General features: G+C 39.3%; 1 long non-coding RNA gene across 1 annotated transcript in view; it reads right to left on the bottom strand.

The window, feature by feature from the left end:
- Positions 1-13,095, bottom strand: part of LOC116692041 (uncharacterized) — a 17,667-nt gene that overhangs the window by 177 nt on the left and 4,395 nt on the right. Inside the window, exon 2 of the long non-coding RNA XR_004332623.1 lies at positions 9,999-10,006. This is a non-coding gene — a long non-coding RNA (uncharacterized LOC116692041). The remainder of the gene's footprint in view (positions 1-9,998; positions 10,007-13,095) is intronic.

Here is a 13,095-nt window from a genome sequence, read left to right as displayed (position 1 = left end):
CCCTGCTTGAATCTGTAAAAATGTATCATGAGAAGATACAAATATCTGTTTTCAAACTGGATAAATTATCACACAGCACATGAAAGGGATGACTTACAAGACAGTTCAGTGTTTTGATTATGCAAAAAGACTTGGTCTTTGACAACTAATCTAAAACACAATGTTCTTTACGTTATTTTATATGATACATGCAAGCTTGTATCCTGAGTGTGTGTAAGGTTGAACACTGGCTTTTTAAAACATATGTTGAAATCTTTAATTATTCTTAGCTATGTATGCTAAAAAAAGGAGTTACACAAACCTTTGAAATGTGTCACTGACTTGATGAACCTACAAAAGATCTTTGTCCTCTGTGTTTCAAAGGCCTTAGACACCCAGCATTGGCCAGATAATCTGTACGTGGTTCTGCGGCCTGTTGCAGTTCATCAAAAGATGTACATTCAGACACCTAACAACACCAAACAAAAATATGGGAAAAACAAATCAAATTATAGTTGACTAAACAACGTTTAACTTTATAACAGCAAACAAACTCAACATTATTTTCTTCACTGATATATAACATAAATTCATTGCAGGCATGTTGAATTAGACTATACTCTAATCTGATTAATAAAATATTAAAAACAAGCAATGAAGCCTTCCAGGTTCAGAAAGTAAGTCAGGTACAGTAAAATAACCAATAGAGCACAGCAATGTGCCATTTTCTCCATATACTGTCCAACTTATCTCCTTGTCATATTTTTTCTGTGTACTGCTTCAGTAATCCAAAAGCCAAAGTAGCATCCTTGACATACAGTGGTGTGAAAAAGTGTTTGCCCCCTTCCTCATTTCCTGTTCCTTTGCATGTTTGTCACACTTAAGTGTTTCGGAACATCAAACCAATTAAAATATCAAGGACAACACAAGTAAACACAAATGAAATTTGTAAATGAAGGTGTTTATTATGAAAGGTGAAAAAAATCCAACCCATCATGGCCCTGTGTGAAAAAGTGATTGCCCCCAAACTAATAACTGGTTGGGCCACCCTTAGCAGCAACAACTGCAACCAGCGTTTGCGATAACGTGCAATGAGGCTTTACAGCGTCCTGGAGGAATTTTGGCCCACTCATCTTGCAGAATGTCCTAATTCAGTTACATTAGAGGGTTTTCGAGCATGAACGGCCTTTTTAAGGTCATACCACACATCTCAATAGGATTCAGGTCAGGACTTTGGCTAGGCCACTCCAAGTCTTCATTTTGTTTTTCTTCAGCCATTCGGTGGTGGACTTGCTGGTGTGTTTAGATCATTGTCCTGCTGCAGAACCCAAGTTTGTTTCAGCTTGAGTAACGAACAGATGGTCGGACATTCTCCTTCAGGATCTCTCGTAGACAGCAGAATTCTTAGTTCCTTTATCACGCAAGTCTCCAGGTCCTGAAGCAGCAAAACAGCCCCAGACCATCACACTACCACCACCATATTTTACTTTTGGTATAATGTTCTTTTTATGAAATGCAGTGTTCCTTCTACCCAGAATATCTTGGACACACCACCTTCAAAAGAGTTCCACTTTTGTCTCATCGGTCCACAGAATGTTGTCCCAAAGGTCTGGGGATCATCAATGTGTTGTGGAGAAATTGAGACGAGCTTTGATGTTCTTTTTGCTCAGCAGTGGTTTTCTCCTTGGAACCCTGCCATGCAGGCCATTTTTGCCCAGTCTTTTCCTGATGGTGGAGGCATGAACGCTGACCTTAACTGAGGTAAGTGGGCCTGCATTTTCTTTGGACGTTGTTGTGGGGTCTTTTGTGACCTCTTGGATGAGTCGTCGCTGCGCTCTTGGGTAATTTGGGCGGCCGCCCACTCCTGGGAAGGTTCACCACTGTTCCATGTCTTCGCCATTTGTGGATAATGGCTCTCACTGTGGTTCGCTGATTCCCAAAGCTTTGGAAATGGCTTATACCCTTTCCAGACTGATAGATCTCAATTACTTTCTTTCTCAATTGTTCCTGAATTTCTTTGGGTCTCGGCATGATGTGTAGCTTTTAAGATCTTCTGGTGGACCTTACTGTGTCGCAGCTCCTATTTAAGTGATGCCTTGATTGTGAACATGTGGGCAATAATCAGCCTGGGTGTGGCTAGAGAAATTGAACTCAGGTGTGGACAACCACAGTTATAGTATGTTTAACAAGGGGGGCAATCACTTTTTCAGACAGGGCCATGATGGTTTGGATTTTTTTTCACCTTTAATATAAACACCTTCATTTACAAATTGCATTTTGTGTTTACTTGTGTTGTCCTTGACTATTGTTTAAATTGGTTTGATGTTCCGAAACACTTAAGTGTGACAAACATGCAAATGCACAGGAAATGAGGAAGGGGGCAAACACTTTTTCACACCACTGTAACTTCACTATTTATTTAAGCATAATGGTAGAATTATAGAAATGGCAATTTGTTCTAAAATCACCAACTCAATCTGAAACGGAATTGTACATACTATAAATGAATGAAGATGCGTAAATACCAGAGAAGCTTGCATCACGATTGATCTTAATGGCAATCTTCTTTTCACACAGATAGGCTAAACATCGTCACCCAGTCAGATGATTGCAACTCAGCTAGCTAGCCAGCCGATGCTAGAGCTAGCTCTCTCATTTAACGCTATTTTTCCTGTAAACAGCCTACCCTGATGTCTCCATATCCAAAGATAGGCGATCTAAAATAAATGAAGAACTACACTGTATAAAGCTGTGCACTGAACAGCAAATTACTTTGAAATTAAATAACTCTCTCTAGTCTCTCTCATGTGAAACAGCAGATCTAATTATGCTTGCTACAACTTGCTGGTTTTTCCTTGAAAGCACTAGGCTACTTAGTCAGCGCTAACGTCACGACCATGCGAACATTAATTTTGGGGGACAATGCAGATAGGATGAAGTTAATAATCAACTTACCTCTTCCTGGATTTTGACGACCATCCACTGACATGCTGTCTCGTCTGGCAACGGGGTCTTCCGCGTTCCATTGAGCTAGAACTAGGAGCGGTAGCGCTGGAGGCAGGTCTGACTCGATTTGCAGTTCCACCCCTGAATAATCTCTGCATCTCCGAATCACAGCTCTGTTGGACTTGATTTAATTGTCAAGACATTGTTGACAATAGCTCACCATTTATTAAAATATTATTTAGAAGACTTATCTCTCTGTCCATTACAGCAACACTACAGCCAAACTTTTATGATAGTGCAAGAGTTTGACCATCAAATACCGCTTGTTCTTAGTCAACCAATCAGGAACTGAGTAATAAAACTCCCTTTCGTTTTTTTTATATATATATATATATATATATATATATATATATATATATATATTTTATTTTTTTTTATTTTTTATTTTTTTCTCTGGGGGTGGCAGTAGCTCAGTCCGTAGGGAGTTGGGTTGGGAACTGGAGGGTCACTGGTTCAAGTCCCCGTATGGACCAAAAAGTAGGGAGTGTGGATTGGTGGCTGGAGAGATGCCACTTCACCTCCGGGGCACTGCCAGGTGCTGTTGAGCAAGGCACTGTTCCCCCCCACCCGCTCAGGGCGCTGGTTCAGCTGGCAGCCCACTCACTCTGACATCTCTCCATTAGTGCATGTATAGATCCTGAGCATGTGTGTGTGTGTGTAGTTCAGGACTGTGTGTAAACTAACTAAGTGTGGACACAGAGTGTAAATTGTAATTTCCCCATAGGGGATCAATAAACAGATAAAAAATTAAAAATTCTCTTACATACAATGATATACTCTCACACAAACACTACTATTCTCTCTCACATACATGTGTATAGTGGTCAATATGCAAGATTATGATTATGATGAAGTGTGTGTAAGACAGATGTATAACTTATGTCCTTGGTGGCCTCTCATACTTGTTTGAAGCTCTAACGTGACGTCTAACTTCAGGATGGTTTAACAAGTGGAAGAGTGCAGCTGGAGAAGCTGCTTATCTTAACTGACACCCAAAACGCCCCCTTTTCACAATGGATGAATTTCAACATCACTTTCAATTAAACTACTTACACTATATTGAAGTGGTTTTACTGATGGGAAAAAATACAGGTTCTTTATAGACCCCAGGGAAATAAAATAAACCTCAAAAGGTAAATTAGGTTTGCAGCTTTTTTCAGCATCACCCACAAAAGGTGTGTCCATACTAGCCAGTGTTTCCCACACATAGACTAATTTGTGGGGTTGCGCCATTCAATCAATACCGGCCGCCACACATTACGTTTCGTTATTTTTTTAACGCTGTTTAAAACAAGCATTGGTTCAGCTGCATTTCCTTTCCTTGCTCTCCTCCATCTCTCTGTCACTATACACACACACATACATAGCCCCTCCCCTCCCTTCCCCACCTGTGCACACAGCATCTGTCTCCATGAAAACAGTGTTGCCAACTTAGCGAGTTAGTTTCTAGATTTAGCAACTTTTCAGACCCCCTTAGCAACTTTTTTTTCACAAAAGTCACTAGCGACAAATCTGGCGACTTTGTGTAAAAACGTTGCCAGTATTGTCCAGCGAGCATGTGAGGTATTTCTCTCCTGTGGCCGCCAAAACGGTCACCTCTCTCTGAATCCGTTTTGTGAGACGCAGCTCCTCCCCTTCCCTCTCTCCTCATGTGCGGCAGCACTGCGCAAAGTGTGCATGCAGGTATAACGGGGATAAGGGACAGGATGCAGGGCCGGTGTAGATGGAGAGACGGCGGGACAGGAGAAAGATGCAGCTGAGCTGGCCTGGCTTAGGTAAGCCAGCCTTCTTTGAGAATTATTTATTGATCAATTTCCCTCCCTTTGTAGATTTTTTTACTTAAAACATAGGCTACCTAAGTAATAATTATGAGGTAAAATAAATTCCTGTATTGAATTAGTGATTATTTTTGCTAAAGATTTTTATTTATTTCTATCTACCTTGCTGACACAACTACTAAGCTTTATGCAAATGAGTATGATGTCAACCTTATTACTGCCATGTTATCTTTGTTTCCAATTTCAGTTTTTTATAGCAAAATTCAAAACTGAGTCACAGAAATCCAAATCTCCAATCTTGTTTTTAAGTTGTTTTAATCAAACAAGTTAGCATGAAGGAGGGATATAGTATTTTCTTTAACCCTATTTTTAGTGCAATGTGTTTCACCCACCATCTCACGTAGTAATAGTCAGTGAATTAATGGGTCTTTTAAATTCTTTTACTCATAGCCTTTCTTTACTACTCTTCTAATTGTGTGCTTCATGAATTCATGCATTGTTATATATAGGCCCACATAGTGGGATATGCGAGAAAAAATAAAGGAATAACAATAATGTTCAAACAAAAAAATCATCCCAGACAGCCACTAAATACAACAGTACAACAATTAGATTTACCACATTTTGCATCTCAAAACATCCCTAAGCAGTTTCAATGTTATTAGTACTGCTATGGGAGGGTTAAATGCACTCCCGTTTTCTAATTCATCCTAAACTGACACTTTGCTTTAATATTTGATCTTCAGATGATTATCTTAAGCTTGATTACAGTCAAGCAATTTTCTGAAAATGTAAATGTTTCCCAATAGGTACAGTAATAACAATAAAAAATGTATCATGGTGCCAGTGCTAACTCAATGTAAACCAAGGTTCTGCTCCTAGTTTTTCATGACTATTTCATTGGAATGGGTCTCGTGAGATTTCTTCTTGCTTTCTGTGGAATCTCTGAATAATTGTTTACTTAGTTATACTGAACAATGGCTACATTTGCATGGAGCCTTATATTCTGATTATAATTGGTTTAAAAGCCTAAACAGAATAAAAATGGTCAGTGCAGGAAATAGGCTTGAATTCACCCGTACTGAGTATCGGCCCTTCAATTTTTTGTCCACATGGGTACCGTTACTTCTTACTCAGTACCTCCACCTCCTGCAGTGAGTAGGTACAAAACTATGTTTAGGTACCTTTTAAATCATTTATAATTACATAATTCGTTAGCCATACCCAACGATACCTTTTTTTTTTTTTAGGTACTTTTCCTTTGTAACAACAACAAATTAATTTTAGTTAAACCTATTTATCCTATTTAATTAGAACATTTTTATTTAAAATACTTTACACAACACACAAAATAAAACATCTCCCTCTCCCTTCCCAAACTCTTCTCTACAACCTATTAAATCAAATAATTATTAATTTTCTCACACTGTACTGTAACTTTTATTCTTTTATATTTGTATCTTATTTTTCTGCCTGGTTTCATTTTATCTCTTTTTAAAAGCTCTAATATTTTATGTAAAGAACTCTGAATTGCCTTGACGCTGAAATGTGCTATAGAAATAAAGCTACCTTGCCTTATAACCTTCAGCGTGTCTTTCAGTCAGCAGGGCAAAGAGAACACTGCTGTGCCCGCCTGTCTCAGAGAAAAAGTTAACCGCATCGTGACCTCTTTCACCTTGCCATTAATATTATATTGCAGCGAATGCTGTCTGTGTGGAGTTTTGCAACTGCTTTACCGGCATTGCCGTGACTCACTGTGACTTCAAAAAACTGCAGAGTCAACGTTCTTTCACTCCATCTGCACCGAAGCTCTGTCAACATTCATGAAGGACAGATAAGCTTGCGCTCTCAGGTACCAACATTTGGCATGCCCTCCATCTGGACGTGAATGCGTGGGGACAGCTTTTGTCGCTACAGCATTATGACTGCGGTCAGAATGCACAGGGTGGATACGTTTCTTCGTCTCCAGGGCAGAATATGTACTCACTCCAAAGCTTATTCCAATCAGCAGCTTAAAGTTGCTCCATTCATAGTAAGATAGATAGATAGATAGATAGATAGATAGATAGATAGATCGCAAACTGGGAAATGTCTCTGTAAAGCAGCAAGTTACAGTGACATACTAGACTATACTTGTAACAAAATAAATATGTATAATATTAATTATTTAGTAAACAGTGTGCAAGTAGCATAATAGTGCAATTTTATTAGAAGTTGCCGCCTAACAATTGTGAACGTCCCTGCAGTAATCAGCCAACCAATAGATGATAACGGCCTACTGAACCTAGTAAGAGGTAGTAGAGTAGAGGCCATACCACCTCAAAATCAATGCTCCCAATGAAAACTTATAACTGCCATGTTATCTGTGATTCCAATTTCATTTTTTTGTAGCAAAATTTCAAACTGAGTCACAGTAAAGAATATCCTAATCATAAAACATGTTAGCATGAATGAGGGAAATAGTATTCCAAAGCTTATTCCAATCAGCAGCTGGGAAACAAGACACAGAACTGTAAACTCTACTGTTCATACACTTGATATCTTAAACTGTCCTCTTAAACTGCTTGCTCTTTTCTGCTCACATTGCATTCCCTGTCTCCCTCCCCACTAAAAAAATGAGGATTTGAGTTGAACATCAGAAACACTTTTGCCTCTAAAATTAGGATTTATTAGGCACGGTAAATACCATGTGCCCCCTTAACGCCTCAGATGATTCAACAATTGTGAAAAAGCCAGATGGAGAAAGAAGGGACACTGTTCTATTAATAAAAGTGGATTAGAGAAAGTGCAATAATATGACTACCCCCAAAACAACAATTTTTTTATGAGAGGCTTGTTAGAGATGTCACAAATCTATTGAGAAATATCAGTCATTTAATTTGCAAAAAATCACAAACCACCACTGCAACCATTTTGAAACAGCCATTGGGTTAAAAGAGTAATACTTCTTGGTAAAGATGGCTTTCATGTAGACTATGACTACGTTCCCAACTACGTGGACAAGCAAGACCATCTCTGCACCCATCTGTACATCAGAGGGGGTACAGAGGCAAGCGTGACGGTTCTAAACACCAAATCCAACTTATCTGCTGGACATTCTGCGAGCTAGTAAGCAGGCATCGGACAACAAGCCTTTTGCCCTCCGTGCCTGCGTCGGATTCCAGCAGGACGTCAGGAGCTGCGATTTCCTTTAGTTGAGACTCGGCTGGACCCTGTAATGCTAGTGCCATTCAACCAGGTGACTCTTTTTCTGTGTCCGGATCTGACAGCCACATTCTGCTTTATGACAAATCATGCAGAAGTTGAAAGAGCTGATGGGATAACATTTCAATACCTCATAAAATTTTGTATTTAATTACTGTAATTATTACTTATAAGGCTGTTCATGTTTACTACTTTGGTACATCCTACAGTTAAAGGGGCTCTACTCAAAATACTGAAAATAAATGTGTCTGGCTTGGGACTGTCTCCACACAGCTTTCCTCAGAGTTTGATTGACATTCAGAGTCTGGGCCAGGAATGGCTGCACACAGCTCTCGCCTCTGATGTGACAAGTAAACATGGAGCTGGCTAAGCCATAATGGCAGGAAGATAACAACGACAATAGTGCTTCCACTGGCTGGCTAAATTCTGCCGCTCAGCACTTCACACTACCCAGGTCGGGCTTCCGTGGGAGATTGGTGCTCATACGGAGCTCATACCGATGATCAGCGCATCATGCAGGGAGAGAGAGTGTGGAGGAAACAGAGTGTGCTACAGTGCAAACAGAGCATTAGTTAGCTCCATAGTTAGCTCACACTGAGTGGGCATGGCTTCTGCAAGAGAGCAGTTCTTATTAGGAGTAAAGTTAACCATCCCGAGGTGGCCATTAGCTCACCCAGTAAGAGCGTGCACCTCATGTATTGTATCTGTTCTACAATGGGACAATGCTTCGGTTAAGGTTTGTTTAGGTTTGACTTGATTAGGTTTAGGGAAAGATCAGTTTAAGCTACAATAAGTACTCAGCGGCCATTGCATCGAAGAGTGAACATGGGCGCACGCTCTACCAGGTGAGCTTCCCGGGCGCCAAGGCCTTTGTGACTAGAACATGTATTGTTGTGGGGTACTTGCTGAATTGACTGATGCAGCTTTTCTTGGGAGGAGTCTCTACAATACCGTTCTCACAAGAAAACCAACAGCATAAGATGTTAGTTGAACTTCTGTGACTTAGGAACAAGGTTGTGGTGGATGGTTTGGACAACAAAGTGGGGAATATGTGATTTGAATCATGTCCTCTCTGCTACCATACAACCAGATGTAGGTCGAAAAGTACCCTGACACTAAAGACCCTGACTAGGGATGCAGTGACGTGAATATTCTTCAGACTATAATTGTACCAACAAAATCTATAATCGTTGCATCCCTACCCCTGACACACCAAGCCTGATGGCCAGGAACTAGTGGTGCCTTTGTCTTAGCAAAAATGGAGCCCTGGAACACAGACTACAGCCGATGGCCAAGTACACAAACGTTCTGCGCCTGCATGAGAGGAAATACCTCTCCATATCAGCAGGCGGTGGCTAGTAAGCTAGCTTGCTTGCTAAGGGGCTAATGGATTAACAATGCAGACAGAGGGAGGTCTATTACGGTCTTTATATTAAATTTAATTTTGTAATGTGTAGGTATGGTTATTATAAATAAATAAAATAAATATACCTACACAAGTAGTTATATATCCCCTTATGTATATCCCCTTATGTATATCCCATTATCCATGTTTGCCTTTTTTAACCCTTGTCTTCCTGTCACCCAAGAAAAAACGTTTTGGTCACTTTTTTTCAACATTATTATTGCTTTTTTTCCCCCACATTTTTGTTGCTTTTTAATGTTTTTGGTGTTTTTTCCAAAGTTTTTTTGATATTTTTAATGTTGACATTTTCAGCGCTTATTTCGACGGCCATTGATAAGAAGATTTTTTTTTTTTTTTTTTAATGAAAATGGGTCAATTTGACCCGAGGACAACATGAGGGTTATAAAGGTTTCTTGCAGATCAACATTGGGTATGGACTGCATTGGTTCATTCATACAATAACAAAATTGTAAATTAGAAATACATCAATGGTGAGGCACAGTAGCAAATAGCCAAAGCTATATTAAGGGACTAAAGAGCAAACCAGGAGTCAAAAGAGGAATGAAAAATGTCCTTTCCAGCTACCACTACTACAGTATTAATATATGTGACCCCTCATCCCACACCTTCATCCCTCAGCCCCCGTAAATGTCTAGAAACTGGTTCCGATGCCCTATTAAACACACTCCTCCCTGCATTCGTTAATCTAAGCTTCTCCAGACGGAGGACATGTTTGCCATCCTATGGACATAATGTGCAAAAACAGTTATTCCATCGTTCAAACCTATGTTTCTTTTAGAAGGAACATTAAAACATAATTTTTGGCCAGTTTTGACAGCTCATATGTGTATTGGATTGATCAGATGAGATGAAAAATGGGAGGAGCCTTGTGTAAGCTATTACAGTCCTTTGTTTACTTTCCTCACTATCGTTTTCAAGCTGAACAGCCAATCAGATGGATTGGCACCTAAGGATCACCAATTATGAGTCCCCCTTCTACTTTAATTACAAATTCTGCCTCATTTTAGTTATGCATATAAACTATTATATTCTTATTTCTGATCTTTTGAGTTTGTATAATCACTTTAAAACTTCTGAATAGCCCACAGGGGTGGCCCAAACCACTAGTGTTTTACACCATCAGCACCACACAATAGCCTAAGTCTGCACACTTCAAATTAGTTTGATGCTGCACACGTCATTTCATTGTTTATCTAATGTCGTGTTTGTGATATTTTGTCCTGATGAGTAATATGTATGCATGTAATACATGAGTCAGTCTCTTTGAATCTGATCTTCGTGACCCACTTGAGGAGCCAAAATCAGCCTCTCTTGATACCCCATAAGGCTTATGCTACTACTTCAGGACAATGCAAAACAGTGTAATTATTATGGAAAGATAATGTGTTTTACACATCATTTTCTGGATTGCAATAGTGTGGGTATTCTAGTTCTTACATAATGCTATTAAGGTGGTACTTGAGTTAAATACTTTGTGGAATTGGCCGACGTTAGCACTATTTATTGCCGTCAGGCCATTTTTGCACTGCTTAATGTTGTCTTAATTGGTCTGACTCATACAACAGTACCGTACCCAACTTTTAAAAAAATTACCTGGAGGCCAAGAGAGCACAGACCAATAGAACGACTCAGCCCATGTCAACCACAGCATTCGAGAAGGTGAAATTCATACGGACACCGGACAGCGTAGCTTACAGGCTGGTAGCATGCAGCTAAGTCACAAGGTAATGTTAGCTTACAGTAGCAGCAGGTTGACTATTCCAGAAACGGTGGCCACTTTCAGAGTCCGAGATGACAAAGAAACAACAGAAAATCCTCCTTTTTCCCTTAAGTCACCATGTGGCAACATTTTGTCTTTGACTTGAGTGAGTTATGTAAACAAACAAAAAAGCATGTGTGCTCCTACAGGGACTATGTGGTGCCTTCAGGTAACTCGCTAATGGTGGGAAATTTCTGTTAATCTTTATACTGAGATTTATTGGTTTACCTCAAACAAATATTTGCATCGGCCAAATGAAAATTCTACGGCATCGGTGCATCCCTAATACTTTGCATGAATTTTCTGTCTCACCAGGATTTTGCAGCCTTTTGGGGGGATTGTTGTGGGCCTAAATGCCTGATTTTGCAGGAGCTTTTGTAAAAAATGATCTACCGTATTTGTGTATTTTAAATAACTGTGTGTTTGTGTATGTGTGTCAGTCGCGGGGAGAACTGAGCAGCAGCCATCCCACTGAACAAAGAGCAAATGGGATTGAAACAGCAGCGGCTTTTTGAATGTAGCAATGTGATAGAATTGTTTTGCACATCTGGTCTTTTGCTGTACATTTTGTCTGTAAACGTGAGATGTTTGAGTCACACACGTCTCAATGTCATACCAGAAACAAGGAAATGGATTTGGCATTGTATATGTGTTACGTGTTGCAATTGCGAATTCCTGGACAGGCTGAATTTTACACTTTTTCATTGTAGAAAAAGACATGTTTATTCAAATACATTGCATGAAGACCTTTCAGTGAGAATATCCAACTACGAAAATCAAAATAAATGCCAGAAATTATCCCCAAATCCAAAAGATTTCGTTTTAAAAGATATTGTTACCTATGCTTGTGAGTTGTTTGTTTTTTTCCTGCTTCAAGTCTCACCAACAGATGGGCACACATATTGAGGATCTTGTATCAACTTACAGTAGGCAGACACACTAAGACATTTGTAATTCCAATCTTATGCAATAGCCATGCAATAAATACTGTTTTGTGGTTTATATTGCATACATGCATGTCAATGTGTCAGAAAGGTGTTAATGTGAAGTGTAATAGTGTATAATATTTGTATAACTGATTGATAATAAAGGAATGATTCAGGAAACATAAAAAATGATGAGAGGAAAAAGTGTCAAATGAACAAGGTATGACCTCAATAAAGAATATGTCCATACTGTTCATTAAAAGCGGATTTACTCCACAAAAGAAAGTGAGCTGGGTCATTCATGGTCTGCAAGGCAATTCAGTAATAAAGAAGAGAACACAGAGCAACCATTTGAGCAACCTGTTTTAAATGTCTTAATTAAGAGTAAAAAAGACACTTGGAAACTTTTACACTCTGAAACATCATCTATTTGACCAATGCATTCCATATCATAAGGCCACTGAATTGGGGTTGATTTAAACATGTCTTCAATGTCTGTAAAAAAATTCAGTGGCTTGTCACCACCTTGGACTAATGCTTTGCTTCCAGAGTCCAAAGCCATGGCAACACCCAGGGAGGCAGCTCTTACGTTCAATGGGTTGATTAGATTCTGGTAGTGATCCAGATATTGTCTTACAAAATTTAACGATTATCCACACTATCTTCTTGTTAGAGTTTACATCTTGCTCAGCCAAGCACCCGTAAACCATGAAATTAATTTTTTTTCCTGGAAACATAGCATTTATTGTTCTCTGTACCAGGACGTTTTTAGACATCATAATATGGAAAGTTGCCACCATATTATGAACAGAATTTTAGAGCAATATCGATAATGCAAAAAAAACTAAATTTTCACACTGGTTTCAGAGAATTACTTTCTAAGATTTTGTGTGTGATCAATGGTGGATGTCCTTCCTCTCTTCAAAACAATGGATGTGATCTTATGTCAGTAAGATCAAAAGGCACAAAAGAAGCGAGAGAGAGAGAGAGATGCCCAAACATAAACCACTAGGGACA

This window comes from Etheostoma spectabile, chromosome 1 (assembly GCF_008692095.1).
Source record: "Etheostoma spectabile isolate EspeVRDwgs_2016 chromosome 1, UIUC_Espe_1.0, whole genome shotgun sequence".
Classification (NCBI taxonomy): domain Eukaryota; kingdom Metazoa; phylum Chordata; class Actinopteri; order Perciformes; family Percidae; genus Etheostoma; species Etheostoma spectabile.
The sequence above is the reverse complement of the archived record's forward strand: the minus strand, read 5'-3'. Positions and strand labels throughout refer to the sequence as shown.